At 46.0% G+C, this 16,485-nt stretch overlaps 1 protein-coding gene across 1 annotated transcript in view; it reads right to left on the bottom strand.

Moving 5' to 3' along the window:
• Positions 1 to 7,334, bottom strand: part of LOC145337106 (GRB10-interacting GYF protein 2-like) — a 137,597-nt gene extending 130,263 nt beyond the window's left edge. Inside the window, 1 exon segment of the mRNA XM_080181863.1 lies at positions 7,314 to 7,334. The gene's annotated coding sequence lies outside the window, so the exon portion shown is untranslated.
• Positions 7,335 to 16,485: the final 9,151 nt, after the last annotated feature.

Genomic DNA, 16,485 nt, shown 5'->3' with positions numbered 1-16,485 from the left:
ATGTCTGAAAGGAGAGGTGAGAGAGAAGTTGAGAGGTTTAGGGAGGGAATTCCAGGGCTCAGGACCGAGGCTACTGAAGGCACAGCAACGGATGATGGAGCGATTACAATTGGGGATGTACAACAGATCAGAAATAGGAGAGTGCAGATATCTTGAGACATGCAGGAGGAGACTGCAGAGATTAGTATGGAGGGTACTTGGAGGACATGAGAGGAATCTGAAAACAAGGACAGGAGTTTTAAAATCAAGGATTTTCTTGAGCAGGAGTTAGGGATTAAGGTTAGACTTGGTGGTCAGTGTTCGCGATCAAAGTTAGGAACAGTGGCTAGGGTTGGGGTTAGTGGTTAGGATTTGTGGTTCGGAGCAGAGTTGGTGCTGATGGTTAGGGTTGGTGGTTAAGTTAGTGGTTAGCTTTAGAAACCTTTTCTTATTATTAGCTACAATAGTAGTCAATAATAGGGGTGGCACACTGCTGCCTCACAGCGTCAGGGGCCAGGGTTCAATTCCTAGCTTGGGTCACTGTCCGTGTGGAGTTTGCATGTTCTCCCTGTAATCTTTCTCTGCACCCTAGCTATGACTGTAACATTACATTCTGCACTCTCTCCTTTCCTTCTCTATAAACGGTATGCTTTGTCTGTATTGCACGCAAGAAACAATACTTTTCACTGTATCCCAATATATGTGACAAGAATAAATCAAATCCTTCTCCTCTCTGTACTCTATAATGGTTTGTTTTGTCTGTAGAGCACACAAGAAACAATACTTTTCACTGTGTCCCAATTCATGTGACAATAATAAATCAAATCAAATTGAAAATCAAAGTTTCTGTGTGGGTTTCCTCTGGGGCCTCCAGTTTCCTTCCACAGCCTAAACATGTGCGGGTTAGGTGGATTGGCCATGTTAAATTACTCCTTAGTGTCCAAAGATGTGTAGGTTAGGGGGATTGGCCATGCTAAATTGCCCCTTAGTGTCCAAAGATGTGCAGGTTAGTGGGATTGGCCATGCTCAGTTGCCCCTTAGTGTCCAAAGATGTGTAGGTTAGGTGGATTGGTCATGCTAAATTGCCCCATAGTGTCAGGGGGACTAGCTTGGGTAAATTCTTGGGGCTATGGGGATAGAGCCTGGGTGGGATTGTGGTTGGTACAGACTCTGTGGGCCAAATGGTCTCCTTCTGCGCTGTAGGGATTCTGTATTTATCGACTTCCATGCCCGCTGGGCACCACAGGCGCTGGGGTGTATTATTGACCCCTTTAGTCATATTTTAATTTGAAGTTTTACGTTTCCTTTCTACTTTGTCTTGTGTTTCAGGTATCTTTTTGGGGGGCTGCCCCCTTTAATTTGCCCCTTAGTTAAATTGATTTAGTGTAATTGTTTTGTCAAAAATATTGACTGCATACTATCGCTTGGCCCCTACTTTAGGGAGCAATGGTTTTGATAAAATAAAACAAGTGTTTCACAAGTCTTAGATTGCTATGTGATTGCATGTGGTTCCATAGTGGCTAGGGAAAACTCTCAAAGAACAAACAACATTATAGCACAGGAACAGGCCCTTCAGCCCTCCAAGCCTGCACCAACCATGCTGCACGAATGAACTAAAACCCACTCCTCTTCTGGGAACAGAGTCCCTCTACTCCCATGCTATTCAAAGGGCGGCATGGACAAGTTGGGCCGAAGGGCCTGTTTCCATGCCGTAAACCTCTATGACTCTATTTGTGTATTTGTCGAGATGCCCCTTAAATGTCATATCATATCTGTTTCGTCGACCTCCCCCGGCAGTGAGTTCCAGGCACTCACCACCCTCTGTGTAAAGAACTTTCCTCATACATCTCCTTGCCCCATGCACCTTAAACCTGTGCCCCCCTAGTAATTGACTCTTCCACCCCGGGGAAAAAGCTTCTGACTATGCGGTCTATCCATGCCCCTCATAATCTTGTAGACTTCTATAAGATCACCCCCGCCCTGCCAACCTCTGTCATTCCAGTGAGAACAAACCAAGTTTCTCCAACCTCTCCCCATAGCTAATGCCCTCCATACCAGGGCAACATCCTGGTAAACCTTTTCTGTACCCTCTCCAAAGCCTCCACATTCTTCTGGTAGTGTGGTGACCAGAATTGAACACTATATTCTAAGTGTGGCTTAACTAAGGTTCTATAAAGCTGCAACATGACTTGCCAATTTTTAAACTCAATGCCCTGGCCGAGGAAGGCAAGCATGCCGTATGCCTTCTTGACTACCTTCTCCACCTGCGTTTCCGCTTTCAGTGACCTGTGTACCTGTACACCCAGATCACTCTGCCTATCAGTACTCTTAAAGGTTCTGCCATTTACTGTATATTTCCTATCTGCATTAGACCTTTCAGAATACATTACCTCACATTGTTCGGATTAAACTCCATCTGCCATCTCTCCGCCCAAATCTCCAGCCGATCTCTATGCTCTGATGGTCCACATCATTATCTGCAAATCCACCAACTTTTGTGTCGTCCGCAAACTTACTAATCAAACCAGCAAGAATTTAACAGCCGGGTGGCGTAATTGGTTTTAAAGGGAAGTTGAAGATTGTTTTTATTCCATTCGGGTTGGAAAATGCTTGAAGGAGTGGCAGAGGCTGAACTCCTCAACGCTTTTATAAAAGACTTTGATATGCACTTGAAGTGCAGGGCTACCGACTTAAGAGCTGAAAGTAAAGTTTATTTATTAGTCACAAGTAAGGCTTGCATTAACACTGCAATGAAGTTAGGTCTCAAATGGCCTCTCCTCTGCTGTACTGATTCTAATTGGAGTTACCCTCCCTCTGTTGATTTCCTACCTTATCCAATCATAGGATCATAGGCATCTAGAGCACAGGGGGTAGGCCATTCTGCCCATTAGGTCCAGGCCAGTTCTACATGGAACTATCAGTCCCATTCCCCCATCTGCAGCTCTAAAGCTTATTTATTTTGCGTCATGGGTCAGCTTACATTAACACTGCACTGAAGTTACTGTGAAAATCCCCTAGTCGCCACACTCCGGCGCCTGTTCGGGTAACACTGAGGGAGAATTTAGCCTGGCCAATGCATCTAACCAGAATGTCTTTGGGACTGTGTGAAGAAACCAGAACGCCCAGAGGAAACCCACACAGACAGGGGGGAGAACACGTAGACTCTTCACAGACAAGTGACCCAAGCCAAGAATCGAACCTGGGCCCTGGCACTGTGAGACAGCAGTGTTAACCACTGTGCCACCAAGCCACCCAAGAACTGAACAGTGAAATTGGGCTGGATAACTTTTGGCCGGCATGGTCTCAAAATAGCCTCTCCTATGCCATAATGATTTTAATTCTCTTCGAATTGTCCGCCCTCTGATTTTGAATCATAGGATCCCAGGCATTTAGAGCACAGGAAGAAGCCATTTTGCCAATTAGGTCCAGGCCAGCTATAAATGGAACCATTAGTCCCATTCCCCACCCTCAAGTTTAAAGCTTATTTATTTTGTGTAATGTCGATGAGCCAAATGGCCTATCCTGAGGTATAATAATCCTACCTCTATTGGAGTTGCTGCCCCTCTGAACTATCATAGGATCATAGGCATTGAGAGCACAGGAGGAGACTTTTCTACCCATCCAGGGCGGCTCTACCATCAGTCTCATTGACCTGCCTGTAGCCCATAGATAAGCATTCTTTCTGGTTGTATCACAGCTTGGTATGGGCTCCTGCTCTGACCAAGAATGCAAGAAACTACAAAAAAGTCATGAATGTAGCCCAATCCATCACGCAAACCAGCCTCCCATCCATTGACTCTGTCTACGCTTCCCACTGCCTTGACAAAGCAGCCAGCATAATCAAGGACCCCATGCACCCCAGACATTCTCCCTTCCACCTTCTTCTGTTGGGAAAAAGCTGCAAAAGTCTGAGGTCATGTACCAACTGACTCAAGAACAGCTTCTTCCCTGCTGCCATCAGACTTTTGAATGGACCTACCTCGCGCTAAATTGATCTTTCTCTGCACACTAGCTATGATTCTAACACTATTATAGAAAGGATATTAAATTAGAAAAAGTGCAGAAAATATTTACTAGGATGCTACCAGGACTTGATGGATTGAGTTATAAGGAGAGGCTGGATAGACTGGGACTTTTTTCTCTGGAGTGTAGGAGGCTGAGGGGTGATCTTATAGAGGTTAATAAATAATGAGGGGCATAGATCAACTAGATAGTCAATATCTTTTCCCAAAGGGAGGGGAGCCTAAAATTAGAGGGCATAGGTTTAAGGTGAGAGGGGAGAGGTACAAAAGTGTCCAGAGGGGCACTTTTTTCACACAGAGGGTGGTATGTGGAACAAGCTGTGTGGAATAAGAGGTAGTAGTAGAGGCTAGTACAATATTGTCTTTTAAAAAGCAATTAGATAGTTACATGGGCACGATGGGTATAGAGAGAGATATGGGCCAAATGCAAGTAATTGGGACTAGCTTAGGGGTTTTAAAAAAGAAAGGGCGGCATGGACAAGTTGGGCCAAAGAGCCTATTTCCACGTTGTAAACCTCTAAGACTCTATGACTACATTCTGCACTTTCTCCTTTCCTACTCTACAAACGGTATGCTTTGTCTGTATAGCACGTAAGATACAATAATTTTCACTGTGTGCCAATACATGTGACAATAATAAATCAAACCCTTCACCCCTATGTACTCTATGAATGGTATGCTTTGTCTGTAGAGCACTCAAGAAACAATACTTTTCATTGTATCCCAATACATGTGACAATAATAAATCAAATCCTTCTCCCCTGTATACTCTATTAACAGTATGCATTGTCTGTATAGCACTCAGGAAACAATACTTTTCACTGTATCCCAATATATGTGACAATAATAAATCAATTCAAACCCTTCTCCCCTATGCACTCTATGAATGGTATGCTTTCTCTGTATAGCGTGCAAGAAACAGTACTGTATCCCAATAATGTGACAATAATAAATCAAATCCTTCTCCCCTATGTACTCTATGAACAGTATGCTTTGTTTGTATAGCACACAAAAAACAACACTTTTCACTGTATCTCAATACTGTGACAATAATAAATCATCAGGTGAGCTCTGACTGTAGCATACCAGTCCAGCGCTGGCATTTTCACATCAATAATAAATCAAAAATAACAAATGGAACAAGTTTGATGGGCCGAATGGGCTCTACTTCTGTTTAAGTTCTATGTTCAGTGTTTTATTTGGGTGAGGGGGAACTTGGCAGAATTATAATGCTCCCAAATGTTGTTCAAGAGGGTGAGGTGACCACACCAAACTGCCTCAAGACTTTTCCCAGGTGACCGAGACAGATACACAGGGTGGGGGTTGGGGGATAAGCATTGCCCATCAGGGTCACGGGGCTTCTGACGAAAATAAAATATAAGGACTTAATTTGCTCCAGTGTTTGTGTTGATTTAGAGTGCTGGGGGAAGGAAGAGTTTTGCAGCTTCTCTGAGCGGCTTGGGGAAAATGGGGTGCGGGGGGGGAACCATCTGCAGCTGAAGGAACAAGCCTTGGCGATTGCTGGTGAGGAAGGAGAGGGTTAATGAGGACAGCTTAAGGTAGATATATATCTATAAGGGTGGGGGAGGCTTGGTTTCGGCACCGTGAGCCAGGCCAGTGGACGAAGGCAAGGTGCTTAGACTTGCGACATCTTTTCTACACGGTCCGCCTTCTCCCCGTCTCTACGCGGTCCGCCTTTTCTCTCTCTCTCTCTCTACGCGGTCCGCTCCTTCACCTTACACGGTCCGCCTTCCCAGCGCACGCGCACATTTGAAAGCTGCGCGAGGCGGCTGGCTCAACGGCCGTTGCCGTGCGCGGGGGGTGGGGGGAGGGGCTGGCGGCGCCCAATGCAGGCCCTTCCTCTCAGATAGCCCAGTGATCCCAACCACTTGACCTTTGACCGCCCTCCCTCCCTCTCTCTCCTCTTGACCGCCTTCCCTGGACCGCCCTCCCTCGACTGCCCACCCTTGACCACCCTCTCTCGACTGTCCTCCCTCCTCTGGGCCGCCTTCCCTTGACTGCGCTCCCTGGACCATGCTCCCTTGACTGTGCTCCCTCAACCACCCTTCCTCGACTGCCCACCCTTGACCGCCGTCTCTCGACTGCCCTCCCTCCTCTGGGCCGCCCTCCCTCTGCCGCCCTCCCTCACCACCCTTCCTCCACCGCCCTCCCTCGACATCCTCTTGACCACCCTCTCTCAATTGAATTCCCTTGACCACCCTGCCTTGACCTCCTTCTCTTCACTGCTGTCCCTTGACTTCCCTCTCTTGACCACATTCTCTTGATCTCCTTTCAACCAGCCTCCTTTCAACTGCCTTCCCTTGACCTCCTCTTGAACTCCTTCTCCCGACCGTCCTCACTTGACTGGACTTTTGTCACTTGACTTCCTCCTGACTGCCCTCTCTCTCTCAATTGAATTCCCTTGGCTGCGCTCCCTTCACCATCCTCCCTTTAACTCCTTCTCTTGACCACTGTCCCTTGACCTCGTTCTCTCGACTGCCCTCCCTCAACAACCCTTCCTTGACTTCGTCTTGACCGCACTCTCTCAACTAAATTCCCTTGACCACCCTCCCTTGACCACATTCTCTTGACCCCCTTCTCTCGACTGACCTCCCTCGACCGCCATCCCTTGACCTCCTTCTCTTGGACTCCTCCCGACCGCCTCTCTCGACCACCCTCTCTTGACTGGACTCTTGTCACTCTGCCGGAGGGTACCTCTCTTTCTATCCACCTGGGTGTGTAACCATCACATGCATGTCCAACCCCCTCCTCCCCACCAACCCCTCACTGTGTGGGGTTATCACTCTGTGTGAGTCCCCCAACCCCACCTTCCCTCACGCGAGGCCACTGCTTACGTTTGGTTCTCCGGCTCAGGCTGTGATTGTGGTGGTGACCATTTTTCTTGAGTGACCCATGGTGGATGGACCTTCCCCCACATTAGAATATAATATTACCAATTAACAGTCTCTAAGAAGCACCCCAACCGAACCTACTCCCCGTTTTCGCAGAACATCCAAACACTTGTGAACTTATAGTGGTGGAAAGGGTGGAGGGGAAATTGCCCCATAGCTACAGGGGTCAGTGTCTATTAAATCAGGGTTGGATCCTAATGTTGACATGGTTGATGAGATGGATGGCTTAACTTTGTACAGATCAGAATTTAAACCCTCCTGTCCCTGTGACCTCACATTGAGTGCTACACTCACTCATCTGAGCTATTCTTGTCACCTTTTATAATAAATAAAATACGCTTGCTTAAAAAAAAACCCTCAGGAGTTGATCCAAAGCCAACTTTGATCCAGCTGGTCCTACCTGCAGATTACTGTACCATGTGCGACTTGGCAAGCAAGTTTAGGATGTGGGTGGAGATTGGTAACTTGCCATTGTCCTTTAGACTCCTGGTGCTGGTACCTCCTCTCATGATGCAACTCCTCGCCTTGCCGACTTTTTGACCAAGAGATGGAAGGCACCGATCGTGTCGCCGAGACCGACGTTAGGGCTTCTGACAGTGTCCCGGCCAACAGTGCCAGTCCAAGCCAAGGCAGTTGTAGCCCACCTGAGAAAGAAGCCAGCCTCGCTTGTGCACGGGCTGGAGGCAAGTAATTCCACTTATTTTTTTTTGATCCGCAACAGACTGTCCACGGAGATCTTGTGACATGAGCAACAAACTGGAGCGTGACAGCTGGAAAAAATAGTTCCTTTTTTAAAAAAAATACTTCCTGAAGTGTTTGTCCTCTCCTAATGGTTATGGCTCATGTCGTTTCCATGGGCACCAGTAACTTGGCCATTCTTCAAGAATGAGTTTAAGAGTGAGTGTTGCCAGCCTATTCAACTGTAGAGGGCATCGCACCTGAGCATACCCTTAGCTGCACTTATCAGCAGGGACTGAGGTGAGGACCCTCGTTACTTGGGCACCGACTCCTAATTGTATCAATGATTGCTGATATCAAGCAACTCAGTACAGCCAAGGGCGTTCAACCCTGGTCCATATTGTTCAGTATCGCAGCAGCGGGTGCTTTGGCCCTTAGGGCTGCCCTGCGAGTTAATGGACAACTTTGTGTCTGTTTTGACACGGTCGTACACGAAGAGGTGTTTACCAGGGGAGGCAAGGTGGCACAGTGGGTTAGCACTATTGCCTCACAGCGCCAGGGGCCCAGGTTCGATTCCCAACTTGGGTCACTGTCTGTGCCAGGTCATAGAAGGCCTGGAAACAGGCCCTTCGGCTCAATTTTGGCTAATCCCAATTGCCCACATTTATACCCATATCCCTCTATACCCATTGTGTCCCTGTAAGTATCTAAATGCTTTTTAAAAGGCAATATTGTACCTGCCTCTACTACTACCTTTGGCAGCTCGTTCCAGACACTCACCACCCTCTGTGTGAAAATATTGCCCCTCTGGACACTTTTCTGTGTCTCCTCTCTCACCTTAAACTTATCCCTCTAGTTTTAGACTCTCCTACCTTTGGGAAAAGATATTGACTAGCTAGCTGATCTGTGCCCCTCATTATTTTATAGACCTCTATAACATCACCCTTCAGCCTCCTACGCTCCAGAGAAACAAGTCCTAGTTTATCCAGCCTCTCCTTATATCTCAAACCATCAAGCCCCGGTAGCATCCTAGTAAACCTTTTCTGCACTCTTACTAGTTTAATAATATCCTTTCTATAAGTCTGCATGTTCTCCCTCCCTTGTCTGCACGGGTTTCCTCCGGGTGCTTCTGTTTCCTCCCATAGTCCGAAAGACGTGCTGCCCGTGTTAAATACTCCCTCAGTGTTACCTGAAAGGTGCCAGAGTGTGGCCATTAGGGGGATTTGACAGTGAGTTCATTGCAGTGTTCGTAACTAATAAATTTACTTTAAACTATTTCCAAAAGAGAAAATGCTGGAAAATCTCAGCAGGTTTGGCAGCATCTGATAGGGAGTGGGATAGCTTGACCTTGGGTTTGGACATAGCTTGGCACAACTTCAAGGGCTGAAGGGCCTGTACTGTACTATACTGTTCTATGTTTTATAAGAGAAAAGAGCTCATGTTTCAAGTCCAGCTGACCCTTTGTCAATGCTGAATTTTCTTAAGTCGCTTCAATGTTTCCAACATGTCAGGGAGCCCCTTATCGGAAAGCATTGTGATTTTTGGTGCGCCTGTTTTGAATGAATGGTATGTCAGAATTGGAACTATCTGGTATAGAATCAAGAGATCACCCCTTTTGTAATTTCTAGCTGAACTGCATCACTCAATGCTTTTTTTTAATTTTGAATTTCTGCCCACAGTTTTGAGCGCAAGTTAATTTGGAATTGAAATTTCTCTGTCTGCATTACTGTAGCGGAGGAAAGTCTGTGGAATCGTGAGCTGGCAATGGAAGACGGAAGTTGCAATCGTACCGGGAGCGCAGGGGTTCGAAGCTGGGATTGTCCAGATTCTGCGTCCTCCGAGTCGGATGAATACGTTTCTGATTTGGACAGCGTACTGTCTGACGAAGAACTGAGAGAGGGACATGACTATCTCAGGTATGCCCCCCACTTTCCCCCCTGCAAGACACATCATTCCACCTTCTGCTGTCTTCTAAAGTGCTCTCTGAATCCATACTAGAGAGTGTAAGTTGAGTCAAATATTGGACTGGTTTTGATAGCTATTGTGTGCAACACGCAAGGCATCGCACTGTGTAGATTACTGCCTGATCCATCCCCAGTCTATGGACTGGATTATCTGGACCCGGGAGTTAGTGAGAATCTAAAGACTCAGTGACGGCACCAGAGTTATGCCAACCTGGCATCTGATTTCTGAATGTTTCTCCATTTGTTGCCATACCAACTCATCATTTCAGCTGCGTCCGGACACACAACTTCTTCTGCCGCAGTGAAACTATTTTCCTACCTGTTGCTGATGTGGGAATTGCCAACACTGTACTAATGTTCCAGCGTAATATTCATATTGGACAGCACACACTGGTTAACACTGCTGTCTCACGGTGCCAGGGATCAGATTCGATTCTGGTCTTGGGTCTGTGTAGAGTTTACACACTCTCCTCGTGTCTTGCGTGGGTTTCCTCCAGGTGCTTTGGTTTCCTCCCACAGTCAAGACGTGCAGCTTAGGTGGATTGATCATGCTAAATTGTTCCCTAGTGTCCAAAGAAGTGTAGGTTAGGCGGATTGGCCATGCTAAATTGTTCGTTAGTGTCCAAAGATGTGCAGGATAGGTGGATTGACCATGCTAAGTTGCACCTTAATGCCCAAAGAAGTGCAGGTTAGATTTATGGGCCATGCTAAATTGTCTCTTAGTGTCCAAAGCCATGCCGGTTAGGTGGATTGGCCATGATAAATTGTCCCCTAGTGTCCAAAGATGTGTAGGTTAAGTGGATTGGCCATGCTAAATTGTCCCTTAGTGTCCAAAGATGTATAGGTTAGATTTATTGGCCATGCTAAATTGTCTCTTAGTGTCCAAAGACATGCCGGTTAGGTGGATTGGCCATGCTAAATTGCCTCTTAGTGTCTAAAGATGTGTAGGTTAGATGCTTTAGCCATGCTAAGTTTTTCCTTAGTATCTGTAGATGGGTAGATTAGGTGGATTGGCCGTGTTAAATTGTCCCTTAGGGACTAAAGATGTGCAGGTTAGATTTATTGGTCATTATAAATGCATGTGGTTATGGGGATAGGGCATGCTGTGGGCCTGAATAAAATGCTCTTTTCGAGAGTTGGTGCAAACCTGATGGGCTGAATGGCCTTCTTCTGCACGGTAGGGATTCTGTGGTTCTATGGGATGATATTTTGAAATCTGGTCTTCAGTAGTTGGTCCAGTTACAGGAAAGCATGCATGTTCCATACTGAGGGTGAACGGAAAATATAATGTGGTTCCAACCCTTCGAATATCGCAGTACCCTGGTGAGGCAAAGCATACTCTTCAGCCGCTTGCCAGCACCCAATTTGCCATTCTAGAGGTGAAGAATTGACGTATAGCAATATCCTGGTGATCTGAGAAATTATAATCCACCATTTTCAGGAAAGCAGAGGACCAAATCATAAATTTCCATTGGATATCAATTATTATCCATAGAAACCTTTTGACCTGTAGATTAACAGTGCCTAATGGCTTCACTGCAAAGTAGTTAAATTTGCAGATGGCACCAAGCTTGGGGTGAGGAGAGGATGTAGGAGGAGGGGGAGCATTGGATTTGGAGATCACAGACAGGCTAATATAAAGAAGCTTTGCGTTGCACTGGGAAGTAAAAAAATTGAAGTTTAATATAGACAAACCCGAAAGAAAGCTGGAAAGCATCTGCACTCCATGAACAAAGAGTGAATCAGCTGCAATTCTGAAAATTGTTTACTACATAGAATGTGCAGCACAGAAACAGGCTATTTGGCTCATCTGGTCTGTGCTGGTATCTATGCAGCAGTCGAACCTTCACATCCTCTTCCTCTCATCCCAACAACATAACTCTCTATTCCTTTCTCCAGCTTCCCCTGAATTGTACCTACACTACTCCCCCTAACTGTATCGACACTATTCACCTCAACCACTCCCTGTGGGAGCAAGTTCATCATTCTCAGCACTCTCATAGAGTCATAGAGCTTTACAGCACAGAAACAGGCCCTTCAGTCCAACTTGTCCATGCCATCCCTTTTTTTTAACCCACTAAGCTAGTCCCAATTGCCTGCATTTGGCCCATATCGCTCTATACCCATCACCCATGTAACTGTCTAATGCTTTTAAAAAGACAAAATTGTACCTGTCTCCACTATTACCTCTGGTAGCTCATTCCAGATACTCACCACCCTCTGTGTGAAAAAAATTGTCCGTCTGAACCCTTTAATAACTCCCCCCTCTCCGGCTAATGGAATTTCTTCGGAATTCATAGTACAGTGCAGAAGGAGGCCATACAGCCCATTGAGTCTGCACCGACCCACCTTTATATTTTACCCAGTCCCAATCCCCATAACTCCACATATATACCCCACGAATCTTCAAACCTACACATCTTGGACACTAGGGCAATTTAACATGGCCAATCCACCAAACAGCACATTTTGGGACACCAAGGGGAAATTTAGCATGGCCAATCCGCCTAACCTGCACATCTTTAGACAACAAGGGATAATTTAGCATGGGCTAATCCACCTAACCCGCACACCTTTGGACACTAAGGGGCAATTTAGCATGGCCAATTCACCTAACCTGTATATCTTTGGACGCTAAGGGACAATTTAGCATGGCCAATCCATCTAACCGACACATCTTTGGACTTTGGGAGGAAACCGGAGCACCCGGAGGAAACCCACGCAGATGCGGAGAGAATGTGCAAACTCCACAAAAACAGTCATCCAAGGCTGGAATTGAAATTGGGTTCCTGGCGCTGTGAGGCTGTAGGGCTAACCATTTTGCCGCCGTGCCGCACCAATTCCCAATTGGAATCATTAGTAATGGTCTTTGAGAGAAACAGGAAATGCTGGAATCACTCAGTTGAGTCCAGCAGATCCTATGTTGAGAACCCTTTTGGGAGCAGACTCATTATTACTCTACATGTGTGATAGAGCTAACCAAGTGGTGAGACAGAAGAAACTTGTGGCTGTAGCTTCCTGGTGTCTAGCTATGCCTAAACAATGACGCACAGTAAGAAGCCTCACAACACCGGGTTAAAATCCAACAGGTTTATTTGGAATCACGAGCTTTCGGAGCGCTGCTCCTTCATCAGGCGAGTAGGTTCACAAACACAGCATATATCGACAGAGACACAATTGCAAGACCGTGGTTGGAATGCAAGTCTTTACAGGTAATCAAGTCTTTACAGGTACAGACAGTGCAAGGGGAGAGAGAGATAATCACAGGTTAAAGAGGGGTGAATTGTCTCAAGCCAGGACAGTTCGTAGGATTTTACAAACCCAAGCCAAGTGGTGGGGGTTACAAGTAGCATGGCATGAACCCCAAAATCCTGGTTGAGGCAGTACTCATGTGTGCTGAACTCAGCTATCTGCTTCTGCTCGGCGATTCTGCATTATGAAGCATCTTGAAGACTGCCTTTATTTGATTTGATTTATTATTGTCACATGTATTGGGATACGGTGAAAAGTATTGTTTCTTGCGTGCTGTTCATTGCATACTGTTCATTGAGAAGGAAATGAGAGGGTGCAAAATGTAGTGTTACAGTCATAGCTAGAGAAAGATCAACTTAATGCAAGTTGGGTTCATTCAAAAGTCTGTCAGTAGCAGGGAAGAAGCTGTTCTTGAGTCAGTTGGTACCTGACCTTAGACTTTTTCCTGAAGGAAGAAGTTGGAAGAGAGAATGCCCGGGTTGCGTGGGGTACTTAATTATGCCGGCTGCTTTTCCTGAGGCAGTGGGAAGTGTAGACAGAGTCAATGGATGGGAGGCTGGTTTGCGTGATGGATTTGGCCTACATTTACGATCTTCTGTAGTTCCTTGCGGCCTTGGGCACAGCAGGAGTCCATACCAAGTGTGATACAACCAGAAAGAATGCTTTCTATGGTGCATCTATAAAAGTTGTTGAGAGTCGTAGCTGACATGCCAAATTTCCTTAGTCTTCTGAGAAAGTAGAGGTGTTGGTGGGCTTTCTTAACTATAGTGTCAGCAATGGGGGGACCAGGACAGGTTGTTGGTGATCTGGACACCTAAACTCGTGAAGCTCTTGACCCTTTCAACTTTGATGTAGATGTTGACGTAGACAGGCACATGTTCTCCTCTACACTTCCTAAAGTTGATGACAATCTTGTTTGTTTTGTTTGTTTGTTAATAAGGTTGAAAGAGTGCAGAGAAGGTTTACAAGGATGTTGCTGGGACTTGAGTTATAGAGAAAGGTTGAATAGGTTAGGACTTTATTCCCTGAAGCGTAGAAGAATGAGGGGAGATCTGATAGAGGTGTATAAAATTATGATGGGTATAGATAGAGTGAATGCATGCAGGCTTTTTCCACTGAGGCTAGGGGAGAAAAAAACTAGAGGGCATGGGCTAAGGGTGAAGAGGGAAATGTTTAAAGGGAATATTAGTGGGAGGGGGCACTTCTTCACACAGAGAGTGGTGGGAGTGTGGAATGAGCTGCCAGATGAAAGTGGGCTCACTTATAACATTTAAGAAAAACTTGGGCAGGTACATGGATGAGAGGGGTGTGGAGGGATATGGTCCAGGTGCAGGTCAGTGGGACTGAGCAGAAAAATGGTTTGGCACAGACAAGAAGGGCCAAAATGCCTGTTTCTGTGCTGTAATGTTCTATGGTTGTATAAACACTGATGAGCGATGTGACGGGTACACTGGATTGCTGGATGGGTCTAGGTAGGGAGAGATGAAACCAGGTATTCTGGTGATTTGATTGTTGTCCTTTCTTTCTTTGCTGTAGGTCTCTGTTGCGGATCATTGGAGAACCTCCCCCCTTTCAATACTACACCGAGTTTGAGAATGTTATGAATGGCCCTGGAGAAGGAAGTTCTTTCTCATTCCTGCATGCCGGGGGTAAGAGAATTGATTAGGTCTGAGGGAGGTAGCAACGTGTTTCCTCATCACATATTTATTATCGTTTATATTACTTTTAATCTTGACAAGTGTCACATTTCTTTCTCGCAGGTTGAGTGGGTTGCCAGGGAGGCTATGTTTCTTGTCTATCTCTGGTTAGCCTGACAATATCTCTGTAGTTACTACAGGTGGATTGGCCATGCTAAATTGCCCCTTAGTGTCCAAAGATGTGGAGGTTATGTGGATTGGTCATACTAAATTGCCCCTTAGTTTCCAAAGATGTGGAGGTTAGGTGGATTGACCATACTAAATTGCCCCTTAGTGTCTAAAGATGTGCAGGTTATGTGGATTGGCTGTGCTAAGTTCCTACTTTAGCATCAGGGGGACTAGCTAGGAAGATACATGGAGCCACCGGGTTAGAGACAGGGTGGGATTATGGTTGGTGTAGGCTTGATGGGCCGAATGGCCTCTTCCTGCACTGTGGAGTTTCTATGATTCTTTGAACTCACTCGACTCAGATGCATTCTCAACCCATCGAAGTTGGCTTTCCCCCAGTTGATTATCCCTGTTTTGGATTGTCCCTTGTTCATTTTCACGGCCTATTTAAACCTTATGTTACAATGGTCACCGTCCTCTAAGTGCTCTCTTTGTTCCATATCGGTCAGCGTATTCCCCAGAACCAGGTCCAACAAATCCCAGTTAGATAGCTGGTAGAATTTGAATTCGATAGAAAGAAATCTGGAATTAAGAATCTACTGATAAATCCATTGTCGATTTTCGGAAAAGCCCATCTGGTTCACTAATGTTCTTAAGGGAAGGAAATCTGCCATCCTTACCTGGTCTAGCTGACATCTGACTCCAGAGCTACAGCAACTCTGAACTATCCTCGGGCAAAGTTACGGTTTATTTGTTAGTCATAAGTAAGGCTGACATTAACACTGCAATGAAGTTACTGTGAAAATCCCCCCAGTCGCCACACTGCGGCGCCTGTTCGTGTAACACTGAGGGAGAATTTAGCACGGCCAATGCACCTGAACCAGCCCGTCTTTCGGACTGTTGGAGGAAACCGGAGCACCCGGAGGAAACCCACGCAGACATGGGGAGAATGTGCAGACTCCACACAGAAATTGACCCAAGCTGGGAATAGAACCTGGGTCCCTGGCTCAGTGAGGCAGCAGTGCTAACCCTGTACCTCATTGGTTGTAAAGCGTATTGGGATGTTTGGTGTTGAGAAAGACTATATTTATTTGAGTCTTTCTTTTATCACAAGTTACACTCTTTCAGATCCACATTGGGAGTCATAATTGTTATAGAACTCCTATAGTGCAGAAAGAGGCCATTCGGCCCATCGAGCCTGCACTGACCATGCTGCCCAACTGAACTAAAACCCCCTACCCTTCCGAGGACCATATTCCTCCATTCCCATCCTGTTCATGTATTTGTCCAGACGCCCCTTAAAAGTCACTACCATATCCGCTTCCACTACCCAGCAGCGAGTTCCAGGCACCCACCACCCCCTGTGTATAAAAAACTTTTCTCGTACATTTCCTGCTGCAGAAGATGATCTCAAACACTTGCTGTGCCTCAGTTGGGGTGGGGGGGTTGCTGAGGAGGGCACAGACTCCTGCAGTGTTTCCCTACAGGAATGATAATTTGTGATCCGATATTCTTCGCGGGGGTGGGGGAGGGGTTGATGGGTTCAGGAATGCATTTCGAAGGATTTGCTGAGAAGTTGATTTGATTTATTATTGTCACATGTATTGGGATACAGTGAAAAGTATTGTTTCTTGCGTGCTATACATTCAAAGCATACCATTCATAGAGTACACAGGGGAGAAGGATTTGATTTGATTTATTATTGTCACATGCATTAGGGTACTGTGAAAAGTATTGTTTCTTGCGCGCTATACTGACAAAGCATACCGTTCATAGAGTACATAGGGGAGAAGGATTTGATTTGATTTATTATTGTCACATGTATTGGGATACAGTGAAAAGTATTGCGCTATACAGACAGCATACCGTTCAT

This window comes from Carcharhinus amblyrhynchos, unplaced genomic scaffold (genome assembly GCF_965287045.1).
Source record: "Carcharhinus amblyrhynchos unplaced genomic scaffold, sCarAmb.v2.hapA scaffold_43, whole genome shotgun sequence".
In the NCBI taxonomy this organism is placed as follows: Eukaryota; Metazoa; Chordata; class Chondrichthyes; order Carcharhiniformes; family Carcharhinidae; genus Carcharhinus; species Carcharhinus amblyrhynchos.
Note: the sequence above shows the minus strand (reverse complement) of the source record. Positions and strands in the feature narration are given on the sequence as shown.